Raw genomic sequence first — 20565 nt, 5'->3', positions numbered from 1 at the left:
TAGAGGTACAAGCATCAGGTTAGACCCCCTGGAACCAGCAGGGTTCTTCCAGGTAGCTACGCTGAGGGCCGAGAGCCCACAGTACAGATAAAGTGCTGACAGCAAGCCAGGGGCTCTATACTCAGGTGCGTGGTGAGGGTCACTCAGAGGGGGTGCTAAGCCCCACAACCTCCCTGCTCGACTGGGTCATTAAAGATCCCAAGGAGTTTGCTGGGAAGAGCAGGGCTTTGTCCCACAATCCTTAGCCAGCCCTTCCCTGCGCTGCGCGCTCTGGGCAAACAGGGTGGGGGGATTGCCACAAATGCCTGAGGGAGCTAGTGCCCAATGCCCATTGGCTTTTGAGAGAGCTGGGTGCCCAACTCCCAATGGCTTTTCAACTGCCCCTTGTGCCTTGGCAAGTCTGCCCCAGAGAAGGCTGCATTGCAGAGGTGGCAGGTACCCGGGAAGAGAGTTGGAAGAGAGCCTCTCTCTCTCAGTGCAAAGGCTGGGTGGCTAGTGCTGGCTGCCACACCAAGAAGAGCAGCCATTTGCCACCCGTGGCAGCCTCCTGCTCCCCCACTGCACATGCTTTTTTGAGACAGAGGAGTTGCTGGAGCAGCGTGCATTGGGCACGGCAGCCACCAGCCCCACCCATGTGTGTAGGGCTATTAGCTGACCCTGCAGTGAAACAGCGCATCGTGGCAAGCACTGTCTGGGACCCACATTGGCAGATCCACATTCCAGGGTCCCAGCGACAAGGGCTGCATTCAGGCCCAAGCATACTGCTGGCTGCCAGCCCCAGGCAGCCAGCGATCCTGCTGAAGGTGATCAAGGGCTCGCTGTCCCTCTTCCTCCTCCTCCTCCCCCCGTGGCCCCTGTGCTGAATGAGGACTGCCGCCCCAAAGGCAGAAAGCGCAAAGAGCCCCCTGCAGACCAAGCCACTTGCCTGGCCTCAGCCCATCACTAAATAAAATCCAAATGGGCCCGAAGAAGCACAACATGGGCACAGCTCCTGCGCAAGCACCGGGGACCAGTCTGATCTCATTCCCATCCCTGTCAATCCAGGGCAGGGACTGCCCTTAGATGCTGTACAAACAGAAAGCAAACACAATAGGAGGCCAGTCAATGGCTAGGGCTCCTGGGCACTCCCACCAGACAAGTAATAGCAATAACACTGACTTCAGCAGCTTTGCACCGGGTGAGGCTGGCTCAGCTAGGTAGGTGCATTATCCTCTGTCTGAAACAACCTGAAGGAACTGCCCCCTTCTCTCCAGCCGTCGTCAGCTACTGCTAGCTGGCAAACCCACCCAGACCATAAAGGAAGATCTCCAAGCCAAGCTGTAATTCAATGTATGGGAATTCGCTATACAGGCCACGTGCCTACGCTCCAGGAGCGAGAGCAGGTTCACTGCACGGAGGACGAGAGTGCCCGCACCACACATCGGGGTTACAGACACAAGCCCTATCATACCATAGACACCTTCACACCTGCCCCTTTGGAACAACAGCTCCCCACTAACAGCACATCTCCCAGGACTAGCTCTTCAGGCTCTGGGGATGACAGCTCAAGGCTTCTCTTCCCCACCATTACAGCCCTTGCCCACCTCCCATTCCTTCCTGGGCCAGATCCAGCGCTGACAGCACAGAGACATAGCACCAGCTTCAACCAGCATGGTCTATGGAGATACACTAGCTGGGGACAGGTTTCAGAGTAGCAGCCGTGTTAGTCTATATTTGCAAAGAGAAAAGGAGGACTTGTGGCACCTTAGAGACTAACAAATTTATTTGAGCATAAGCTTCCGTGAGCTTTTTCCAATGAATGCATCTGAGGAAGTGAGCTGTAGCTCACGAAAGCTTATGCTCAAATAAATTTATTAGTCTCTAAGGTGCCACAAGTACTCCTTTTCTTCTTACTAGCTGGGGGCGTGGCCCTTGAAGTTAACTTCCTTTCCTAGAGAGCTCAGACTTCTCCATGCCCCTGTTCGCACCATTCCTTCCCCAGCTCACCCCCTCTCTGCTTCCTTTACAGTATACCAATTAACCCCCATTACCCCACATACCAGCAACTGCTCAGCCTAAGAACTCTGGATGTGCATTTAGCCCCCTGTTCCCGCTGCCAGCCTGTCTTTTCCCAGGGAGCTCAGGCCCCTTGATCACACTAGTCTTTTGGAAGCGCCTGCAGCTCCCCGGGTGGCATCACTATATATTGGCTCGGTCCAGTTCATCTCTAATGGCTGGGAACGAGGGAAATCCTTCATTCCCTGGTGGAGGAATGATGGAGGGGAACCAAGCACATCCACAGTGGGTTATTTCTGCTATGGCTAGTGCACCGAATACCTGGGGAAAACGTGAAGAAATAACTGGGGGCATGAATGCAGTACCGCCAACAGTGGGCCTTCTGAAAGTATGAGTCAGGCTCCCAAAGACATGCGATTCACTTAAAAATCATGAGGATTTTTTTTTAAAATAATAAACTGGGGTTCTTTTATGGTTTCTGGTTCTGAGCCTTTGGGGTGCACTTGAGTCATGTTTTCCAGTTTTTGTCTGCAGCCAACAGGGCTAGAAACGCACTTCTTTTTAAACTGAAAGCTGAGATTTCATATTACTCCAGGAGCTGGGGCTTAAAAGAACACCACCTTGTGATAAAGTCATAAGTGGTGGTCACATTGGGTCTAGTACAGGACAGGATCCAGGGATATGTGGGACCCTGGAGCAGGGGTGCTGGAACAATTTGTATAGAAATCTGAGCACCATTGAACCAAATTGTAAATCCTGTATATGATGGAAACCACTTCAAGCCCGGGGATGCTGCAGCACCCCCAGCACCCTTAGTTTCATGATGGGGTGAGCCAACTGGTTCCATGATGTACTGAGTCTATGCAGACCACAACCAGCTCTATGTTTGGTTGGGGGGCACCGGGCCAGTTAGGCTGTCAGTTCAGCAGGCAGGGATGGTGTCTGTGGATCAGCAGTTTGCACTGTGCACCAGGACACAGACATTTTCAGTGTCTCCATGGAGTACTGATGATCACCGGACGGATCACGGATCAGATGCAGATCGCTCTAATGATCACTAATACTGAACATGAGGCCTCCTCCAACCCAAACATCACAGGTGGGAAGGTTTTTGCATCTCGGCAGGTTAGGAGATAGGAGGCAAAGGTTTGAGTTGCAGGAGGGGAAGCGGAGTTAAGGCCTGGGGCCCCGACAGCGTCCATCACCGATTCCATAATTTGGGGATGTGCTGGGATATATTCCCGGGCTACGTCTAAGTAGTAAGCATAACATTTGCAGACAAATCCATCTGCAAAATGAAACATCTGGGCCAGATCCTCCATCAGAGTCATCTGGTTCAGTCAATTACAATTCAGTGGGAGCCAATGGTGCTATCCCCATTCACACTCACTCAGGATTTGGCCACATAGATTATATCCAAACAATGACATCCGAAGAACATTTAAGTTGCAACGTCAAGCACTTCAAAGTCAGGAAACGCCAGAGTTGGGGTTGATGGTGCAGCCTTGATTTCGGCCCCCTTGTCCATAAGCATTATGAGACAGCCGTTAGTTACGTGATCATAAACAAGGAGACAACATGGCCTAGTGGCTAGACCTCGGCACTGAGTCTCAGAGACCTTCATTCTATTCTTGGCTCAGCTGCTGGGTGACCTTGGGGGAGTTACATCATCGCCTTTCTGTGCCTCAGTTTCCCCATCTGTAGGATGGGAGTGATGACAGTGACCTCCATTGTAAAGCAATTTGAGGTCTGCTCACGACTTAGAAGAGCTAGGTATTAGCATAGGAGTCAGGACCCCTGCCTCAATCAGTGCACAGGACAGATGATGCTTACTGAATGAGCAGCTCTTCAACATTCTGTTTTCGTTGGTCAAGATGTGGCCCAAGGTCTTATTTACTGCCCACTATTCAAACCCTGATTGCAAGACAAATGGATTCACTTCCTCGTGGGCTTTTCCATGGCGCCCATGACAACAATATCCAAATGCTTCACAAATATTAATGAATTTATTTCTACAGCACCCTGTTCTACAGAGACAGGGGGGTTAGTCCCATTTTACAAAGGGATAGCTCAGGCACAGAGAGATGAAGGTCAAAAGTATTCACTAATTTTGGGTGCCCAATTTGGGACACCTAGGAGGTTTTTCAGAGTACTCAGCCATTAAACCACATTTTATACGTTCAAAGCCCAGGGCCCGCTGACTTCAGTTACAGCTGTGAGCGCTCAGCACTTCTGCAGATCAAACCCCAGGGTCTCAAGTTGGGCTCCCGGAAAATGAGGAACGCAGAGTCAGTGACCACCTGCAAAAGTTTGGTTCAAGTGACTCTCCCAGCATCATACAGGAACTCTGAGGGCAGGGACACAAGCCAGTTCTCCAGATCAGCATTCGACTGCCTTACACGGAACCATCCTTTCTCTTCCAGCCATCCTCTGCCCCATTCACCACACACATTCCAACTTCTGCAACAGATGGCACAGGGGTCCTACAGACAATAGCCTCCTTCATTAAACAACCCCGACAGATCTCCACAGCACAGTCAGTCCTGTGCACTGAATGTAAACAAAAATGGAACGTGACCACGTAATTATGTAATTATACACTGTATCCTCCCAATGCATATTCACAATGGCACTGGCATCCTTACTTCTGGCATTTTCTAACTTTTGAGTGTTTGACTTTGCAACCTCAAGAATGTTCCTTTCACATAGGTTTGGGTTTTTTGTTTTTTTTCAATATACTTTTCCTAGGTTTTTTTTAAAAAAGTCAACTGAAAACACAGAAATTCCATCATGTGCCAACATATTGACACCCACATGGGTCATCAGCAAGGTTGGAACCTTTCGATCCACCACACAGACCTCAGCCATTTGAGCTAACAGAATAAAGGAGAGCAGTAGTAGGTTGTCATGCTGTATGTAGACCACCTCTAGAGGGGGATGAGACACACACTTTGCCAGTAGGTTACACAGATATTTGCTGACAGCAGAGAAATGGTGAGACTCAGGAATCACAGAATCATAGGAGTGTAGGACTGGAAGGGACCTTGAGAGGTCATCTAGAATCTTGAGTTCTATTCCAGACTCTAGAAGGAAGTGTTCTCTAGCAGTCACAAACAATTCTGCCTCTGCCCTCCCATGCCCAGCTCCTTGCCCCCAATCCCAGGCTCCTTATCCAGCTAGTTCCAGTCCCTCCCAACCCTTACCCCGCTAGCTCCCATCCTATCGGTCTTCCTTCCCTCCACAACCCCCAGTCCCAGTCTGCCTTCAGCAGGCTCCTTGCCCCAAGAGGTCCAGCTCTAGCCCCTTCTGCATCTGAGTCAGGCTGCTTCTTACTTCATGCTACGTCAGTGCCTACAGGGATAGCGCCTCTCACCCTCAGTTCCTGTGCCCAGCCCACAGAGCCCTGCAACAGCTGGGGCAACAACTGCAGGGAAAGTCCTGCTGAGCCCATGCAGCCCTGAGTTGGAGCATGCTCACTGCAAACAGAATCGTCGGAGAATTTAGCTGCCAAACTCTAACAAGGCTCTATTGAGCCTGTGCACACAGATTTATCTCAAAGGCTTATAATATGGCCAGATCCGGGCAGTTGTTCACAGGACTGTCAAAGGAGACATTCCTGCCACAAAGGCCATCCCCATGCTAAATTTAAATCCCCTATTCCACAGCATAGAGCTTCTCAGCCAAATTATCGTAATTTCCTTTTTTCTTTTCTTTTTTTAATATGGCAAAACAATGGGGTTTTCCCTTATCTCGTTCTTGGAAACAGCTGAACAGGTTTTGCAGAAAATTCAGCCTGAGACAGATACTAGGCATGGAAAATTTCAGCCTTAAGGAGTCAAGTCTGGCAAAGTTATAAGCAAATGAAAACAGGGTCTTATAATGAAAAGTGTCAGGTAACCTCAATGACGTGCAATGCTATTGGCTCCACTTATAACCTATTACTGCTGTCTGCCTCCTTGGTTTGTTTTTTCTTCCTCTCTCCTTTGTTTACTTTCAGTCCCTTTTCTCTCCATGTTTCCCAGATTCTCTCTGAGCATGTGTTTCCCCAGACAGATCTCACACCATCTCTGACAAATTTTAATTGTCTACTGTATCTATTCCCTCCAAAACCCTTTCCTTCTCCTCTTCCTTTAAGACACAGTTTCTTCTCTGATCCAGCCTTTCTATTTTTATCTTTCCTATCTCACTCCCTCACTCTCATCTGGGTTATTTTTGAATCCGTCTCTCTCTTCACTGTGCTAAATTTCTTCCTTCTCTGCTCAGCCCTCCCTCCCCCCCCCATTCCCACACACCCATTCATGCCTGATCTAGCCTGCTTCTAGCCTCTCTCTCTCCCCGCCATCTCCCTTTTCTCCAGCCATCTTTCCATCCTCTTCTCTAATGTAGCTTACCCACCTCTTATCTGCATCTCCTTCTCGTGTGCCCATCTGTGGGACATCTGGGCACTAGAGCTCAGTGTAAAGCCAGAGTCACAGGCAGGACTGTGTTCTCTATACCTCTCTTGTTATACAATTAAGGGGTTTGAGGAAGTGTCAGAGTTCCTCTCTCTTCTCTTTTGGACCCTCAAGCGTTCTCCCCTTCCCCCGATCTCTCTCTCCCAGTCTCTCTAGTCCCTGAATTTCCCTCTCCCAGGCATCTGCTCCTCCTGCTAGAAGTCTGAGCACAAGTCTTTTCTGGCCAGTTAACCCTAGACACAGGATTTGGGGATCCCGTCCCTAAACTCTGCGTCTTATGTGGCTGTCCATTCTGCACATTCCTAGTGCATGGTCCTGAACAACATCATTACAATAACAAACCTGTGCCCCTTCTCCTTGCTACCTCTTAGAACCACTTGACTGCTGTCAAACATTCCAGCTACCATCTGGGCAAAACACCTCTGCCATGCTGCCGTCTGCACTAGCTGTGTCTGTGCAGGGCACCTGTGCTGTGCTGAAGTCTGGACTGGGAACATCCATGGCCCAGTGCATCTACCATGATGCTGACACACCCACCAGAGCATGTCAGCCTTGCGCCCCTGCAGTGAATACGCCTGCACCTCCTGACGTCCCCCTGGAATGCTGACGGACAGCAGCAGCATGGCAGAGACAGTGAGGGAGCCAGCAGTGAAAGGGTTTAGTCCCTTTTAGTCCCTCAGGCCTGGTCTACACTTAAAATGTAAGTCAACTTAGCTACCTTATTTTGGGGTGTGAAGACATTCACCCCACTGAGCACCGTTGTTAAGCCAGGCTAGGCCCAGGTGTAGACGCGGCTAGGTTGACAGAAGAATTCTTCCATCTACGTAGCAACTGCTGCTTGGGGAGGGGGGCAGTGACAGAAACACCCCTTCCATCAGCGTAGCAAGTGTCTACACTACGGCACCCCAGCCTCAGAAACGACCGCTTCCCACAACAGCAGGCTGGCCCTTTAAGAAGCAACAGTGAGTTTGCAAGGTTACTGCTCACCGCCCTGGCAGCAGGGAATATCCCACTCGGTCCACAGCTGAGCGGCTGTGCTCAGGACCTGAGCTGAGCTGGGGAGAGGAAGGCGAGGCAGCTTAGTATGTTACCCCGCAACCACTCCGTGAGCTCCCAAGGTTGCCACCCCGCTTCACATTCACACCAGCCCTGCCCGGCTGGTAGCACAGGATGTTCCAGCCCAAGGCCTTGCAGGAGGTGCAAAGGGGAGCCCCTCACCACATGAGGCAGCTCCGAGGAATGCACGGAAAGCTCCTTGCTCATCCAGCCGAAGGGTCTGAAACCCCCATTCCTGGAAGGTGCTGAGGAGCAGTGCCCAAACCCTGCACCACAGGAGGGCCCCTGGAATGATTGATGCTGAGCTCCCAGCACAAAAGTCGCACAGCTCTGTGGCAGTCAGGGGAAGCTTCCTAAAGCCCCCAGCAAACCCTGAGCTGGAGTCCAGTAAGCCCTGAGCCTTCCCCAACACGAAGGCAGCCAGAGAGAGTTGCTTTGCACTGGGCAGGACAATCTCTCTTGAGCCGCATTGGCTCTGCAGCGGGTCCCACAGCAAAACAAAGCCATGAATGTGCTCCCAGCTCCTGGATAATAACTGCAGCTGCTCCTGCCCGGGGACCAGCAGGAGCCAGCGAGCTAAACAAGCCCCGAAAGCAGAAGTGCAGCGGGAAACCTGCCTCCGCCGCTTCTGCAGTGGCAGCTCAGGGAGCTGGGTTGCAATCAAGGACATAACTGGGTACCAGGATACGCCTTCCCGTGGCAGCTCCTGGCTAACCCCAGCCCCTGCATGTGCCGGTCTGTGGGGCATGGTCTTGGGAGGACAGAGCTGGTACAGCCCCAGCGCAGAGCAGCAACCGGCTGTAGAGTTCGTGCTGCCTAGAAGAAGTCCTGCATTTGCCTTTCCTCTCCCTCCCCCTCGCTCCCGTTTGCTGGGCAGCTCCTACCTTGGCAAGCGCTGTCTGTCCCCATGCCTGCAGCGTTGCTCCTCTCCCCCGGACTGGTGTTGCGTATACACCGCACTGCTTTCTGCGGAGCAGCCTCTTCTCTAACTTTAACACCCCCGCGCACTGATTGATGCCTACTGCAGTCACAGCAGACCTCACCGCACAGAGCGGGGAACTGGGCTCCCTTCCTACACTGCCACGCCAGCTCCCTCACACGAAAACCCTCAGCGTCATCCCTCCTGGGGACTGCCCTCCTCAGACAAACCAGCAGGCAACGGAAAGCTTCGCACCCAGACCAGGTACGCCTGCTTTGCACTGCGCTGGGTATCAGCCCACTGCCCCTTCACCAGTCTCACCTCCAAACGTCTGACTCATTACAGGTCAGTCCCCAGGGAAGGAAGGAGTGCTGATCGGATCCTAGGAGAGCATCCTCACCACACACACTGGCGGGGAAGGGAAAAGAGGGCTTTCATTATACAGCATCAGCCCGGATGTTTCAGCCACCAAGGGGCTGGTGGGCAGATCCTGCCATAACAGGCTATTTAAGCTGGGAGTTCGCCACATTACCCACAATCTTTGCCCATGTTCTAAGGAATAAACAAATACCTCCAACCGAAAAAAGGGCCAGAGGACAGGAAGGGCCTGCGTCATCAAGTCCAGTCTCTGCTACCACAGGCAACCTGGTAACATCAGCCCATCCATAAATCTACCAAGCTGCATCTTAGAATTGAGTTGTTTTGCCCCCACTCCTCTGGGGTCCTGTTCCAGAGCCTCCCTCCTCGGATGCTCAGAAACCTTCTTCTCATTTCCAGCCTAAATTCCTTCAGGGCCAGTTTATCCCTATTTGTTCTCATGCCAGCATTGGCCTTCAGCTTCAATAGCTCTTCATCCTCCCTGGTGTCTACACCCTTGAAGGATCCCCAAGCATTTTACGTTCTGTATTACACAGGCTTGGCAGGATTCGATTTTGATCAGTAAATGTCAGTAAATGTCGATTTCACTGTACACATAGAAACTATTTCCATTGACGACAATCAAAATTTATGCATAGGCGAAGTAAGAAAAATGCTGCTCGAGAACTTCTTTTGATTTAAGAATATTTGCTTTGCATATTTTGATGTGTAATGTTGACAATTTGTGTTTTAATGATCATAAAGCTTCAAGTTTTTGAATCTCAACCTGAGTGACATTAAGTAACTGTCTGACAACACCCCACCCCCACGGTTGTTTGACACCCCCTTCCCTCCCCCTGATTGTCTGATCCCCCCATAATTTCCCACAACTTTGAAATTTTAAATTGATAAACACTTAAAAAAGGCTTAAAATAAACATTGACAACCACTGAAATGATTAAAAAAAAACAACCTTGAATTCTGCCAAGCCTGTGTAGACAGCATATACCAGAAAGATGCAATCTGCTTTGAGATCTATCTATGAAAAGTGCTATGTAAGAGCTAAGTATTACTATTATCCTCCACTGAAATGCAGCCATCTCTGGGGTGGAACATAGCAGCCATTATGCACCAGATTACAGTACACATCATTCCTTAGTGTATCCTTTGCTGGAGGTAATAATGTAAATCATAATTAATGGGAGTTGTGTGGCTAATTCCCAGGGCAGCTGAAAATCTCAAGCAACAGCACTTAGCCCCTACAGAACACCTTTAAACGGGGATTTCAGAATGCTTTCCACAGTTTATAACATTGCCCCTATTTTAAGAAATGGGGAAATTGAGTGGGGTGAAGGGCCTGATTTCCAGAGGTGCTGAGTACCCACAATTCCTAATGGAGCTGAGGGTGCTGAGCAGCTCTGTTTGTCACACCCTAAGGGCCAGAATCTAACCCCCTTTGTTCATGCTGGGTAGTGCCTTCCTCCACCAATACTCACCATGGAATCAACAGGGTACGAATCAACATCTGGCTGGCAGGATCCAACCCTAAGTGACTTGCCCATGAGTCAGTGACAGGGCTAGGCAGAAAACCCAGGAGTCCCCTGCACTAAACCTGAGGCAGGTTACACTCCAGTGCCCCTGCAGATAAACAGGAGCAGCAGGAATGCGCCTCTCTACCCGAGTTTTTCATGGTCCCTGAGCACTTGGGTCCCTAACACATTCTGAAGCAGCAGGGCAGGTGGCTGGCCCTTTCACGGTCCCCTCCTGTAGCAATCCTGCTCCATCCCTGCAAACACACTGCCTGTAAGTCACTTCATAAACATGACAATGAGGTTATTTCCCAGTCACTCCTAATTACAGCATAAATGATGGCCCTTGTAATACGGCAGCACAGAAGGTTCCCAGGCAGGCGCTGGGAACTTGATGCAAACAACATGGGACCCTCGAATGACAAGGGTTGGATCCAGAGTTATAGGGTTGGATCCATCCCTCGGTTACCTGAGGGCAAATGTGGAGTAACTGCGTTGTTACTGGCAGAGTTCCTGCAGGTGTGAATGGCGGGTGGGTCTAGCTCCTGGCCTTGCCACAAAGGCCCAAGGGATGGCAAGTCAATCCGCACAGAGAAATAGCAGAACACTCATTCACCCTGCACGTGCCTTGCTGAGGAACTAACGGGCTGAGCTTGCTCCCCATCGGAGCAGCTGGGCTGGAATTTCAGTCTCATGGAAGGACAGTAAATCTCATTAAATGGAAACATTTAATTTGATGCAACTTTCAGATCAGGGTCCTGGCTCCTTTTGGTCATCACAACAGAGATCCCTCCATTCACTAGAGCAGGAGTGTTAACCCCGATCCCCAACATTATTCCAATTCGACAATGACAAGTTGCTACCCTGGAATCCCTCTGGTGTTCCTTGCTTTTTGTTCTAAACTGTTTCTGTGCAGCACTAAACAGCTGCTGTGTTCTACCCCAGCAGTGATTGCATTTCAACTTCTGGTGAAATGTTTCTGTGTTTCTATACCCCAGAAGTATTTAGGAGACACTCTGTTGTGTAACAAACAGAACTGCCCTCAAGCCACTGAATTACTGTGTATCTGTGGTGAAGCCCCAGAACTGTGCTTTCCCAGCGCTGCACCTTTAATCTTCACCCTTTTATTTTTGCAGCCATATGAAGGTGGGGTCAGCTGCAATGTGGTGTAGCAACCACAACATAGGTACAGAGTAGACAGAACACATGATAGTGCATTTGAATGTAAAGATTTCACCAGCAACCATGTGAGATGGCCACATGACCCCCAAGCAGCACGAGTTATGCAGGTAAGTTCACACAAGAGCCAATGAAAGCTTCAAACCATTTCATGCCATTGGGAGTCCTGCAAAAACCACATGTTATATAGGAAAGCTAGTTTCACAGTGCTCTTGAGTGTGTGAAGGGGTGTTACTGAGACTATTCTGTGTGTCCTGTAGCCCGTTAAGGTACCCTATCCTGTCACTGCAGGCACCCAGGCAGAACCTGCTGAAGCTAAAGGGCTCCTGATAGCACAAAGGTCACCCATGTGGATCTGATTGCAAGACTGGGGCCTTAAGTTACTAGCTGTCCAACCATGCAGGCCTCTAGAGAGAGCACGTAATTGACCAGACTTCTCAGACACAACTGTGCCACGGCTGTCAAGATCCAACAGTTCACAATGCACCAGGACCAGACCCACTGAGAATCTCCCCTTCACTCTGATTTCCAGCCCTCCAGGAGCAGAAACGAAGGGCTTGTCTACACTTGAAATGCTGCAGCTGCACCAGTGTAGCACGTCAGCATAGACATTACCTATTCCAATATTGGCATAGGTTAGCCACCTCCCCGAGAGGCAGTAGATAGGTTGAACGAAGAATTCTTATGCTGAACTAGCACTGTCTACACTAGGGGTTAGGTCGGTATAACTGTGTCACTCAGGGGTGTGGATTTTTCACACCCCGGAGAGATGCATCTGGATCATTCTAACTTGTTTGAAGCAGGCCGAGGGTTTGGAGGGTTAGAAATGATCTCCTGGGGGACGGGGCAGAGTGCAAGGAGCATGCACAATGCTACCTATCACATGGTTCTGCAATGTATCTGTTTATCACATGGGTATCACCCCCCTTATGCAGGCTGTGTACAAGACATATATGCAACTTGAACGACGGTGTTGCAACCGGCTTCATCATAATCTAGAGTCTACAGAGATCTGTATCCCTCTATATTACACACACGCACACACTTGCAATACACATACCATCTGCCTCTCCTGTTTAAAAGGCGGCAGCTGGAATTAATTCCTCATCAGTTCCTGGCCGTCTCTGGCTCACCTCCGCAGTGGAGTCTGCCTCTGCACTTCTTCCTCAGTGCAGCAACGTAGCTGCACAGTCTGCGCTGATTTCCCCATCCTTCCCTGTAGGATTTCCATGGCCTCCGGCTGGCTCACAAAGGCCCCGCTCTGTTCTGCCACACAATACACACATCCGTATGGCAAACCCACCCCTCGGAGCCTTGCTTGGTCGGCAGGAATTGCAATGCACCCAGGAGCACTGCAGTCCCAGGCACAGTGAGTGCCATTTCACGTACTGTCCGCAAAGCTCTGGCCCTCATTATCCCTCTCTGGCTCGCACTGTGCTGAACTGAGACACTGTTCATCCCAGCCTGGCATACGTGGTGCTGACAGGAGTCAACTGCATTCTTGCAGAGGGAATACTGCACATTGCCAGCATCATGAGATGATGATAATGATAATGACTTGACATGATATAAATGTGATTCACCCCCAGAGGATTTAACAGCCAGTATATATAGAGATTGCCTAACTGAAATGCAGCCACCTCTGGGGTGGAACATGGCTGCTGCCTAACAGCCACACAGCAGCATCACCACACAGAGTTCAGGGTGGGAAGTGAAGTAGAATGCTGTATCCAACTGAAACTCAAGGAAGAATTTTAGGTGCACAGACTATATGCACTCAGACTGAAATCTGGCCAGTACACGGGGGCTAAGGTTCTTGCAAAAGAGTCCTGGGATTTGTAATGGCCAGGAACTGGTCAACTGTAAATTGGTGGAATGACTCAACAGAAAAAAGGTCTGCCTGATGTTCTCCTCAAAGCCTTGTATCAAGAGAGCAGAAGGACGTTAACGTCAGAAAGTAAACAGGAAAAATCCCCAGTCTGGAGTTGGCCCCAGTGCTGTGATCCCTGGAAAGGCAGGCTCCCATCTTCCCAAAGGCTTCTCACCCCAATCTTAGAGCCTGCCCCAAAGCCCACTGGTGAATGGGAGCCTTCCCGTTAGTTAATTGGCTTTGCATCTGACCCGGAGTCTCTCCCCTGAGCGGAGCAGGAGAAGCTGAGCTGAAGTTAACACTGGGGGATCAGGTAGCAAACATGGAGTTTACAGGCCAAGCCATCCCAGAGAGATGACGGGCCAGAATAGACAAGTCAACATCTTCACACTTGAAAGCCACTGCGTTCTTTTAATCCCCACGGCCTGTGTCGCGGCTGGTGGAACTGGGGGAGCCCATCTCAGGCAGCAGAGGGCGCCAGTGCAGCTAAGCAGGTGCCCTGCTCTGTCCAAACCACCCTGCTCGTTTTGGAACCAAACTGCTCCACCGCCACTTTGGGTCAGCCTGGGGGCGCACCAGAGGCACTGGTTTAATTTCTAGGTAGGTTAGACGTGCGTGTGGAAAGGAGGAATGTAGAATGAGACTCAGTAACATGGGGCTAGTCACAACCTTGATGAGAGAGACTGACATCTCTGCCAATGATGTCCCCTCCAGAAGAGCACACGTCCCCTAATCCCATATCAGGGTACTGGGTCAGCAGGAAATGCGCCACATACTGAATCGCCAACCCCATGACATGTGTAGGAGGTCTCCCATCCAAGTGCTGGCTGATGCCACACCTTCAGACGGTAAGATCTGACACAATCAGAAAGCCCGTATGACTGAAAAATCGTTTGAGGTTGAACAAACCCTTGCCACTGTAGCCCAGGTGAGCCGTACACTGTGGGATCCCCACCCAGTATTCCAGGGTAGAACCTATCGGAATACAATGGGAAGTCTGGTGAATAAATAGTCAATCATGTGAGCGGGAAAGGAGGAATTAACCCCTGCATGCCAGAAGGCAGTGCTTTCTTACTGGGCTTAAAGAGTCGCCCCATGCTTCTGATCCAAGGGAGAATCGAAGAAACAGATGGAATCAAAAAGGAAGAGTGGGAGACGGGTTGGGAGACAGAAAGATGCACAGAAAGAAGAGAAACTGGGGGGAAAGCACAGAGGATGCAGAAACAGAAGAGAAGTGAAAGAGACCAGACAGAGAGGGGGTAAGAGGCAAAACAAACAACAGAAAGAGTGAAAAAGAAACAAGGGAGGAAAGAGATGGAGCCAGCCAGAGACCCCGCATTTATTGCACTGGGTAGAATTGGTCTGACACCTGATGGGAGAGATGTAATTAACTATGTTGTTCATATCAACCTCCTGGCTGAGTTCAGCCCCTGCTCAGTTTCTTCTGGCAGCGATGCTCTAGGGGAGAACTAGCATTTGTTATTTCTACGCAGTAGTAGGAGGAAGGTGCACCCCATGCAGGGGCATCATGTCCCATCAGCGCTGCCTCCATGGGGCAGGTTCTCTGGGAATGAGACCTTCATACTGCAAGCCAGCCTCCGCCAGGGGCTAGGAGGACCAGACAGATCAATAATCCCCACAGTGTGCCCCATGACTTGACCTTTCGCTTTAATCAAATGAAACATCTCCAGTTTCCCTGTCCTGTGCGGCTGCCATCTCTCCGGAGCAGCATGGAAAGAGGTCTCTGAACTGCCCTGGGGCTAAGGTTCTTGCCTTTGGTGATTCAGTTCCCAAGTGCAAATAGTCACCTTCTTCCCTGGGGGCCAGGGTTTCATTCATGATTGAAAGTGCTGGGCCTCCCCCAAACTCATTCCTTGTTGCTAGGGGACACTGCAGAGAGCTGAAACGGTAGGTGGGGTGGGGTCAGCCTGGGACGGTCATTTGTACAGACCTTGATCTTGCTTGGTGCTGAGCATCCTCAACTCGCAATGATTTCTAGAGGCTTCCAACCTCTCGCAGGACTGGGCCCTTCACTCACGCAGCGCTGTCACTTTAAAGATGAGCAGGAGGCAGCAGTGCAGGGGGGGGGGGGGGAGGAGAGCAGGAGAGCACCAGGCTGTGCCTGGTGAACTCAGCTGGGTGAGAATCAGTCACCGACTGCGCCTTGAGGTGCTGCTGTCACAACAGCCCACAATGAAGGGGGCACCAAAGCAGGAGCAGGGATTTGTCCAGGCCATCTCCGGGGGTTAGGGCTGGAAGAGTCATGTTTTTCAGTGAGAAGACAGGGACCTTATTCTGTCCCAAGTCTGGTGCCCAAGCTTTCCTCTCCCCTCCCGAAAGGATAGGGCAATGGACGGCTTGAGTGCAGTGAGGATACGCAAAGTCATGCAGCTATGGGGGACAAATCTGAGATGACACAGAGGAGGGTTTCCAGCCCTTGGCTGGGCTGGTTAATTAACGGGTTTTTGTTCCGGCTGTTTTCATTGCAAGATTGGCGTCCAAGGAGGACGAAGGCAAGGGGAGCGCCTGAGTCAGCCTCCTTCCCAGTGACTCAGCAATTGGCCTGACCCATCACACACCAGCTGTTTGGCAAGGAACAGGCCTGAGAAATGCAACTCTCCCCCCCGCAGGTCAGAGCTGCCTGAGCTCTCTGTGGCTGTTTGCAATCAGGATGCTGCGTGGGGTGGGGTGGGGGGAAATAAGACTTTTCCAAATATAAAACAGCAGAAACAGTGGTGTCTGGTGCGTTCGCCTCTGTCCAGTGCGGTGTGAGTGTTGCAGAAGCATTCCAGGCTGGCGTCCCAGGCTGCAGTATTCATGCTGCATTCCCCAAACCCAGACCTGCTGAGAGGCTGGGACTGGCTCTGGTCTGAATCCTCTGCATCATTTGTTAGAGCGACTCCTGCTGGGAGAGGCGAGCACTAAAGCAGCTGAGAGCTCTGCGGCAGCCCCTCCAGCACCATCTGCTGGCAGCGTGCGGTACGTAAACACTACTTAACCAGCATCGCATGTCTGTTCCAAATCAGGCTAAGAGACTGTTACAGAACTGCCTGCTGAGTGGCCAAAAGAGACTGTATACAGCTGAATGAAACACCCTTTATTCATGGAAACGGGGCAGGAGCAGGTTCCAGATCGTAGGGGCATGTGTTGCTTGACAAGTACCAAATAATCACCTGATTAGTTGGGAGGCAGAACAGATCTAATCTATAGTGTGTCTGGCAGATCGCACCAGCTCGACCCTGGCGTGCTGAAGCCTGGCAGCAGGTAAAGTGTGCCCAGATGACTAAAAACAATGCTCCTTCCTGCCCAATGGCACCACTCGCTCTCTCCCTTCTCCCACCCCCCAGCACCTCACTGGGCTGTCAGATGACAATGGTGGCATCCAGACAGTGAAGTACAGAACCTCCAAGGACTTGTTCTTGGTCTCCCAACCAAAGCCACAAGACCGGGGTTCGGCATGAGGGACAAAACCTCCCCTCACACTGAGATCCAGCTCAAGCCTTTCTTGGGTGAAGAGATGACTGGGGCAACCTAGAGATCTGACCAGAGCAAGAATGGGAGAAGTTCCATCCCATGCGGAGCACAGGCCAGGGAAGCAGCATCTCCCTGCCAGTGGAAATGAGTTAGCTGGCTGGCGAGGCTGCCCTTGCTGTCCCCTGGCTCTGCTGATATGGCTGAACAGCAGCATAATGTGTGTCCTTGCAATCATAACCTATACAGGAGTCGATCATTTGTATTCTCCATTGCAACCAGAAATGCTTTTCGATGAGTCAGACGCTGTGAAACAGAGCCAGCTTCCTCCAGCCTACGTGGGATACAACTTAAGCTCTCAGGCTTTTATGGAGAGTCTTAGCTGAAATTGGGTTTTGGGTTGTGTTCAACTCCAGTTACACAGTAGGGGCAGACCAAGCACACTGGCTCTGATGGCAGTGCGTTCAGCCTTCAGGGAATATCGCAAGCTATCTGGTCATTGCAGAAGACCGGGGGTGGATGGGAAGTGAGCTGGAACTGAGCGGGCAGGTGAAGAGGGAGCCAGGTGCTCTCTGTCAGTGGTTGGAGACCAACATTTCTGGGGACTTCACAATAAGAGGAAGCATCTGGCAGCTTCTGCATAACAAGCATCTGGCAGCTTCTGCTTTAACCTGCAAGCTGGACTCATGAGGTTGCATCACCACCATCATAAGCAATGGCTTCCTGGGGAGGGCTGGCAGAAAATGTTCCCTTCAAACTTTTTTTTTCCAGTGGAAAACAGCTTTCCTGGCCAGATGGATTTTATACAAAAAAATGCCCATTTTCACACAGCGTTTTTTGGGTTATTGGTCAAATGAATGGTTGGGGGAGGGGGTTGTCAGCTATTTTGATGCAAACGAGAGCTGTCGTTGCAGGACCAGTGCAGCAGCGCCCACAGTGAGATGGTTAGAGAAAAGATAAGGGGGAGGAGACAGCCCCAGAGCAAGAACTGGCTGAAGCCTGTGTGCAAGAGAGAGATGTTGATGGGGGGAGCAGACAAGGTCACAACTAACTGATCCATCCTGTACCAAGCCCCACAGCCATGCTCATTTCAGAAAGCAGCAGGCTGCTCTCTGGCCCAGTCCAGGCACGTGAGAGCTTCCAACTCTACATCCGTTACAGAAACGACCCTGTTCAAGCAAAGAGGTTCCTGCCAAGAAGCCCCAGTGTGCTGCCCTGCGGCGCTGCCTCTGCTTCCCAGCTCCTGATACATGGTTTATGGATTTTGGAGAACCACGAACTTCACTGGGCAACTGTCACGTGACTGGAAACCTGGGAGGTTAAAGGCGACTCCACAGCCGTGCCCGAGGGGAAATTGAGGCACGCAGCGGAAAAGTGGTTTGTCCAGAAGAGTGAATTTGTGGCAGAGCACAGAAAGCAGCCCAGGTCTCCTGAATCCCTGCCCAGTTGCCTGTCTGTAAAGGAAAGAAATGTCATCCTGCTAACGATGTTTTCATCCCCCTGGCAGCTCTCCGGCTCATAATCTGTCTGACGATCAAGAACATGCCGGAGGAGATCAGACTGTTAGTCCATCAAAGCTGGTATCTTGCCTCCAGCACTGTCCCATCCTTGACACGCCAGAGAAAGGCGAAAACCCTCCGCGACACACACAGCCACCTCTGCCATGCATCGGTGGGAAGGGGAAATTCCTCTTCTTCTCATGCTGAAGTCGGAGCTGGGAGCCAGATGCCTACATTCTGGGAAATATCATTTCACCCCAGCTTGTAGTTTTCCTAGCGCAACTATCAGGACAATGATCCACACCCGCCTTCTAGATCATGGCAAGGGAGAAGCTCCTCTACACAAGAGGAAACAGGGACAGCACGTTGGCAGAGTGGCCTAGCACAGTGACTATAAACAGCTGTCAACATCAGCCAGGCTCTTTCTTCCAGAAAACCCATTAGCATATTACAGAGGCAGCGATGTCTAGTGATTAGAGCAAAGGCCTGGGAGACAGAACACCTGGCTTCCATTACCAGCTCTCCCACTGACTGGCTACATGATCTTGGGCAAGCCATCGAGCCACTCTGTGCCTCAGTTTCCCCTTATGTAAAATAGGGATAATACCCACCTCTCAGAGGGGTATATACTAGGGGAAGGGGAGTGTGAGACACAGAAAGAAGTTTAAGAAATGGATGCTAGTAAAATGCTTTGAATTCCTCAGGTGAAAGGTGCTAAGCGTTATGTCTTATGGTTTGTAACCTGTAATGGTTACTGCTGACCCCCACCAGGGATTTTAAGACCAGAAGGGACCATCCAGCCTGATACAGGCCATAGAATTTCACCCAGAGATCACTACATCCAGACCATAACTGCGGGATGAGATTGGGCTTCTCTCTCAGACAGACAACCAACCTGGATTTAAAAGTCACGGCAAGCGAGCCATTAATTTGGGGTTGGTGAGAGCATGGGTGGGGAACGAAAATCAATTTCTCTCTGGCCTGCCTAATCCTTTTTCTATTCATTCCCAGGTTTAATGTTGTCCATTCTGCAATGGAAAGGAACAGGGAGGAGGGGGAACTGGGAGCCCCGCACTGAATTACTGCCACGGCAGCGACAAAAATAAAAAGAGAGCTGCCTCTTTAAAGTCTGGACTGGAGCCAGCTTGAATATATAACCACAGTAGCTATGATTCAGTGGGTTTTTCCCAGCATTCTCCTATTTGGGCTGCCAGGAGCAAAATGATTGAAAAATGCTTGAGAAAATAGCCAGAGCTATACAAACCTACGGGAGGAAAACAAAACATACAGTTTGAATGTCTCTCTCACACACAGAATGGTACACACTCAGATACACATCCACCCACCAACAGTTACATGCAGAGAGAGAGAATGGTACACAAGCAGGTATACACACACTATTACACACAACACACACACAGAGAATGGTACACACACAGAGAATGGTACAAACAGGTGTACACACATGACTTTTACACCCACAGACACCAGATGGCACGCATACAGTTATTTGTTTCTGGTTGCACTGTTTTGGGTTTTTTTTTAAAACCAGCTCACAACTTTGTCAGTCCATCGCCCTTCTCTAGACGGGTTTAGTGTCATCACTAGCATTCCAAACAGTGTCTGACTGCGGTGGCTCCCGTCTCCATGTACACGCTGCCAAACAGTGATGCTCAGCTTCAAAAAGCTGTCGGCACGCAAAGAAAAGATACGGACGAGCGAGAGACCGCTCGTCTCAAAGGCTGTCGAGGTGATGCCGCAGAGAACAGTGCATCCAACCTGCATGATTTTACCTCGAGAATCCTAATATTTGGTGGTTTTTGTAAAGCTCCAGGTCCAGAAGTCCTGTTAATACATCGGAACCAGTTTTTTTAAAAAAGTAAGTAGCCCTTGTGGTGAAGAGAAATTCCTGAAAATCCGATAGGCTCATAGAATGGAAGGTGAACAAAAAGAAGCAAGCATTTATTTCTTGTGGGTGAGGGAGCGGGGTCACTGCCTCCTGCTTTTGAATGCTTGGGCCTAGTCCTACAGGAAGAGTTTCCAACCCATAGGCTTGTTCTTTTCTGGACCCTCTTTTTAGTTTGGCTTTTGACTGCGAGGAACTTGCGTTCTGAAGATGGAAACAATAAAATCCCTGTGGTGAGCCAGCCTCCCCTGTGGTGAACTCTCTGTGCTGCTATGCAGCAGATCTAGGCTCGGTTCCCATGGCCCAAGCGCTCACTTTCCTGGCTAGGAA

General features: G+C 50.5%; 1 protein-coding gene across 11 annotated transcripts in view; it reads right to left on the bottom strand.

Moving 5' to 3' along the window:
* EPB41L1 (erythrocyte membrane protein band 4.1 like 1) overlaps nucleotides 1-20565 on the bottom strand; it is a 152970-nt gene that overhangs the window by 76390 nt on the left and 56015 nt on the right. Inside the window, exon 1 of one of the 11 annotated variants that reach the window (XM_073309828.1) lies at nucleotides 8390-8482. The exons of the other annotated variants lie outside the window; for them this stretch is intronic. The gene's annotated coding sequence lies outside the window, so the exon portion shown is untranslated. Of the gene's footprint in view, nucleotides 1-8389; nucleotides 8483-20565 lie in introns of those variants that run through there. 11 annotated transcript variants of the gene reach the window in all.

The sequence above is a fragment of the Lepidochelys kempii genome, chromosome 13 (assembly GCF_965140265.1).
Source record: "Lepidochelys kempii isolate rLepKem1 chromosome 13, rLepKem1.hap2, whole genome shotgun sequence".
In the NCBI taxonomy this organism is placed as follows: domain Eukaryota; kingdom Metazoa; phylum Chordata; order Testudines; family Cheloniidae; genus Lepidochelys; species Lepidochelys kempii.
The sequence above is the reverse complement of the archived record's forward strand: the minus strand, read 5'-3'. Positions and strand labels throughout refer to the sequence as shown.